Source organism: Lepidothrix coronata, unplaced genomic scaffold (assembly GCF_001604755.1).
Source record: "Lepidothrix coronata isolate B3197 unplaced genomic scaffold, Lepidothrix_coronata-1.0 Scaffold116, whole genome shotgun sequence".
Classification (NCBI taxonomy): Eukaryota; Metazoa; Chordata; class Aves; order Passeriformes; family Pipridae; genus Lepidothrix; species Lepidothrix coronata.
The window spans coordinates 1,879,958-1,885,957 of record NW_016690296.1 but is presented as its reverse complement, the minus strand read 5'-3'; the positions used below and the strand labels follow the sequence as shown (position 1 = coordinate 1,885,957).

General features: G+C 39.6%; 1 long non-coding RNA gene across 2 annotated transcripts in view; it reads left to right on the top strand.

Annotated features, from left to right (window-relative positions):
* LOC108502299 overlaps positions 1–6,000 on the top strand; it is a 34,182-nt gene continuing 28,182 nt past the window's right edge. The window contains exons 1-2 of one of the 2 annotated variants that reach the window (XR_001876436.1): positions 1–101; positions 1,463–1,512. This is a non-coding gene — a long non-coding RNA (uncharacterized LOC108502299). Of the gene's footprint in view, positions 102–1,114; positions 1,215–1,462; positions 1,513–6,000 lie in introns of those variants that run through there. The other variant, XR_001876437.1, reaches the window with a different exon arrangement.

Sequence of the window (6,000 nt, the reverse complement as noted above, 5' to 3'; positions counted from 1 at the left end):
GTAACTGTCTGTTTCTCTTTATTCAGGACAGGGGAAGACTGAGAGAGCAAGTTAAAGGCTGGTTGCAGATGACTCTAAGGGAACAGATCCTCTACTGGGAGGTCAGTTTTCTCCAGTGAAGAGATCTGAGGAAAATTCACCCTCAGGACATACTGAGTTTTCTTTTCAAGTATTTGTAAGAAGTGAATTCAGGATTAGTTTTACGTGGAAAATGAATTTCTTATTTGGCCGCTGAAGAGAGATGGATTTGCACTGGTCTTATGGAAGAACACATGTATTTTTGAAAATGAGTAAACAGTACAAAAAAGACCAGAAGTTTTAGGTCAAAATGGGTCCATTTCATTCAGACAATTAAGTACTTAAGAATCAAGCTTTTCTGCTGACCTTCAATTCTGTGCTGAGAAATGAAATCCTTACATAGTGAAGGTAGCAGAAATGAAGAAGACATCTAAATAAACTTTCTGGTCATCTTCAGCTGACAATCATGTGACCAAAGCAAGGAATATTCCTCTTGCAACCCTGTAATATTTGCTGACATTCCAGGCATTGAGTGTCAGTGAATGGCTTGTGAAGCAGGGATACTTGGATGTGTTTTAAAAGCTTTCAGAGATTATTAAAGTAGCAGAATGATTATTTATTAGTAAGGTGACACATCTAAAGCTCAAAGTCTGCCTTTGGCCTTTGTGGGGGTTCTTCCCAAGGTGTTTTTGCATAGGCAGACTCAGTATTAGCAGAGAAGTTGTGGGGTCTATTGATTTTGTGGGGGTTTTTTCCCAATAATGAATCATGAGATGTAGGCCTGATTTCTGAAGTTATGGTCTGGCTGAACTTGTTTCCTGTTTGATGTTTTCGTTTTCAAAGTAGCTTAAGAGTTTCTGTGTTGTCACTGTTAATTACCAACCATCTTTAGTGAATTTTCGCTAAATGCTACTGAGGATGTTGTTGTTCTGCTTTGTGACTTCTCCAGTGTCTGGGTATTTCCTGGTGATCCCATTAACATTGAAGTTAATTGGAATACTTCATGGTTGAAATGCAGAAAGCCTGCAGTTGAGCAGATGTTCTTTTTCTGAGTTAGCATAAAAGTACTGAATTAGAAGTACCATTTATTTGTTGCAGTGTCATCAAGATGTGTCATGACCTTACCTTTGAAAAGTTCGAGCATTGTTCCCAAACCCATTTAAAAGGCTCTGCTTGTTGGTGCCTAACCTGATCAGGTGAGATTGAATACTGTATCATTAGATTAAGCAAGTATTAACTTCAAAACTGTAACACATCACAACTGAAGAAGTGTTACTACATTATACTCCCAAATACACCTTTCAGTTTGACTCTCTGAAGTGCAAAATATTGCAGTAGTTTGCATTATGCAGAGAACAGCTCCTATACTACTGTGCAGTTGTTTTAGGGATAATTTCTCAGTCTGTGATTAATTCTTGGCATTTCTTCCATTTTTTTCCTTTAGCTGTTATTGGAGTCATGCAGACGAGATCCCTCAAGGAGCAGGTTGCCACAGTAAGTGTGTGTTTTACAGTATATTTGGAAGGTGTGCAATAGATTGGATACTATTCTTTACCAAGTAGGAGCAACAGCCTTGGAAGTAATCCTTGCTGGATTACACCATCGTTAGTCTGCCCCCCCCAATTTTTTTTTATAAAAAGTAATTTACTGCATCCAAATAAATATGAACTCAAATACATAACTCTTCAATATGAAGATTCAAAGACCAAACTTTGATCCATAGTTGCATCTCTGCAAGAAGACATATTTTAAAATAGAAGGAATACATCGCTCCTGAAACCTGCTGTATTTCCTCTCAGTCCTATTGCTTGTAATTCTTTCTTCACAGATTCATTTAGTTTAGAAACATTCCAGGACTAATGGCACAAAACAAAACTCCTACTATCTCATATATTCCACTTCACAAGAGCCCAACCATGCCATAGATATTTTCCATTCTCAGTCTTGATATTCTACAGATGTGGAGTTAGAACTCTTCACACTTTTAAGGGAATGCCTGGTAGGATTGTCCATGTGAGTTTAACTTCCCTGAGTAATTTCTTCATTGCTTTAGCTCCCCTGAATTGTGCCCAGTGGGGTAACACTTGCTGTACCAACCCTTAATTCAGATAAAGCTTATCTGTTAAATCAAACAGGAGCTGCCAGCATTTACTTTTCCAAATTCCTCTCTTGCTTAGGACAGAACTGAAAGAAACAAGAAACTATGGTTGGCAAAGGTCTGGAACTTCGAGTTGTCTTTATAGTTCCACCCCTCAAAAAATACACTACAAGAATAAAAGTCATTAGTGCAGGACTCAGGGGGTTCCCTTGGGCTCCCTTTCATCTGAACTCTGACAGAAGCTATTCTTCAGTTATTGCACTAGGAAAAAATGGTGTGTATAATATAGAGAGTACACACATAAATACAAAGGCTGAAGGTTTTTTCCCTAGGGAAATTTTCTCTTGGTGCTTTGACATTTGATTTAGGGCAGATAGCCATGACCTGTAGCCATAGGAAAGCAGAGGCCTGGGTGAGCAATTAGGGAGGACAGATCCAATGTTTTTGCCTTTTTCCTTGTATTGTATTTACTGTTAGGAATGAAATTCAAATAAACAGCTATATAATACTGTCATCATCCTCTTTGGTACTGGATGATAACTTGGGCCTGCATGTCAAGGAAGCTGCAAACACCCAAGTCTGCATGATTTTTGTCTGTGCATATAATCTATTTTAATTATGCCAACTTCCTTCTCTTTCCCCCAGACACTGTGCCTTAGTATCTTGCATGGAAATGGCTGGTATTTTATATCATGTCTACAGGGCTGAAATTTGTGGACAGGTATTCATATAAACTTACTGTATGTTTGTTAGTTATCCTAAGACTGTTCCTTACTGCTGTGCTTTTAAGGAAGATTCATTAGAAGTGGGCGTGCTGTTTTCTATTCATGTACTTGTTGTCTTTTCTTCTTTTTCCAGAAGATTTCTGTTTCCAGGAATTAGCATTGCTAACTCATTATAACAGATTTTTTTTGAGCTTTTTGTTTATAAAAATACTTTGCCAGCACACTGATTTTATCTCCATTTATTGTTATGCTACCTGTTTGGAAGCGGAGGTTAATTGTTAACTCCACTTTGTTGAGAAAGGGGCAAGTTGGTCAAGTTTTGCTCACTCATTTGTAAGTTAATCATGCGACTTCATATTACAGTAGTTTTCAAGGAGTCACAAGAGAAACTCTTACACCATCTACAATGACATAATTTTTCACGTACGTCACCTTTTCCCCAGGTTAGTGGAAGAAACTCCTTCATCTGATGCCTTTGAATATGGCTGTGCCATTCTTTTCCCTTTAGTGGCACAGCTGAGCACCTGGATAGCAGCTGAATGTGTATTTTGCATCACTTTTGGGACAGATACAAAACCAACGTGTGCTCCTTAGTAACAGACATCAGACTGAAGACATTGCCAGTGATGATTTATCAGTGGCTCATGAGGAAACTCATGATGTAACAGAAACTTCTGGTTTTGTTTATTTGGATGAGTTTTGTTTGCTTTATTATAGACTTCAAGTGAGACCAGAGTGGTGACATGGCGCTTTCATTGTGATAAGCAAATGCACACTCCCCTTTTATTCTGGCTTTTTAAACTACTCCTTCTACTGCCCTTTGAGGTTCATCTCTGTTCACTCAGCTGTGGTTACTATAAGTAAACAACTCCAAAGCCTCCCATTCTTTCAGAATTTGTTGAAGTTTGTCTGGCAGACTGGGCCATAACTCAGTCTCGTGAATTACTAGATTGTTTCTTCATAGGATCTGGAGCTTCCTGGCTATTTGTTTGCTGAGCTGTAAGAATATGATTGTGCTGGTTGTGAAGTATGCATTGCTGCTATAAATAGTCAGTGGATTATAGGTGAAGGCAAGAGCCGGGAATGCCTGAATTGAGGTCCAGTGTTGCCATTGTCCCAACAGCCCTGGGCAACGCACATGTTCTCTCATTGTCATGTTTTCTTCCATTTGTGCAGCGGGATGATGACGTCTGTCCACCCCGTGGGGTTGAGGTCAGGAATAATTAGCTTGTGTGTCTGTGGCCCTCATTAAATAGGTTTGTAGGAATACCTCCTATACCATCTTCTTTAGCTCAAGCTGTAAAGTTTTTATGGCATTTGAGTTCTGCTTCTGCTCCAGTGTATATGTGGACACGCTGATAATGGCACTGTCTGGTGTCCAGACAGTTCTCCAACTGTGCCAAAGCTTCTCTGTTGAAATTGAGGCCTTGTCAGGGAGAGGAAATAATATGGATCATATGGATTGTGTACCATTGCCCTCTGTTGGACAGCACTAGGCTTAGTTAAAGTGCTTGTCCTGTTTTGGGCTTGAAACACTTGAGAGAGATAAATATGATAATATTCAGTAAGTAAGTTTAAAGTGTTTAGTGACAAATTGATCATCTTTTAGCAGAAAATAAATGAAATTACCTAGCCAGATTAGTTATTGCTGCTAAGTACAGGACTGCATAGGGTCTTCACACTGCTGAGTGTCCATAACATGTTGTTCTCCTTAGCTTTTTAATAAAAAAAGATGATAAAATTAAGTATAATATCTTTGATTTATTTTTATTTACTGGCATAGTATGCCAGTAGGCTTAGCACTGTTGCCTACTGACTTGTCTTAGCTCTGTTTTCTTGTGCTCTCCCAGCTGTGTTTCTGTCTGTGCCACTGTGTGACAAAGGGACCAGAGTCAGGTGTTCTGGGGGTTGCACCAGTCCCTAAAACACAGAGGGAAATAGAAGCTTGGAAACCTACCCCATCCCATGTTCTAATATAATAGAATCTTTCTGCTTTACTGGTAACACACGATTTTATTTTTATTCCTGGGTTTTGCCTGTTTTTAACTATGCTTTTTCAGGAGGTTTATATGCTTTGTCAAAAAATACAATGCATCTCACACACACTAGAGCATCCAAAAGGGAGATCGTAAATAATGGCAAAAATTTTAAATGGGAAAGTAATAAATATAAAAGGCACAAACAGTCAAATTATTATCTGGGGAAAAGAGCTACAATGTGCCCTTAATCCTCACTGTAGTTGTGAACTTAGTCCTGAAGCACCTTTGTGTTCTCTGCCCTCCTGTACACTTTATGGCAGAGCATTCAAAGGAGTAGAAACTGTTACAAAGGTCACAAGGGAAAAAATAAAGCTACTGTTGCTACTCCCTGAATGTTATCCATTTGGATTGCTGCCATCCAAACCTCTGGTCATCCTGCTACTCACTTGAGGCTAAATACACGGGAGTCACATCTAATTCCAGTAGTGTACACCCAGAACACAGTGATCTGTGTCTAATTCTGCAGGGTAAATAACAGCTCACTAAAATACAGGAGGAGATGAGTGGGGATCTGTTCCTTTGAGAAACCTCCCCAGTGATTTTGAAAAAGCATCTACCTAAACTTCGAGATCTTTTTGGCTGCCTTAATAACAACCACCGTCTCTTCGCTGTCCTTGGGTGGATTATTGGGTCTGTTGTTGATCCATGTCACAAGTACAGAACTGTCCAGTCTGACCTCTACAAACCTAGATGGGTTCAGGGCGATGTAAGCCTGTGTCTGGGGTGCTGGGGTTTCATTTCTCATACCAGATCAAGCCTGGGTGGGCAAGGAGCAAATTCAGGTGCAGCTCTGCAAGAACATGGTTCCAGAGCTTCTGAGGCTGGGCTGCCATTGCACAGCCAGGCAGCACAGTCCCACAGCCATTAGTCCTCTCAGAACTCACTGCACCAGGATGTGCTGTAGCACAAAAACCACCTCAGATCCAGAAACACAGCTGTGTATTCTGTTTCTTTGTTTGCCTTTTTATTTTACTGTCCAGCTTAATGAGGTGTTGCTTGTACTTTAACCGTGTACTTATCCTAATGTGATCAAAATTAAAATTTCACTTCCTGTAACAGCTTCACCCTTTAAAAAAATAATTCACATGCCAAAGATTTTGCAATAGTTGTACTGAAGAAA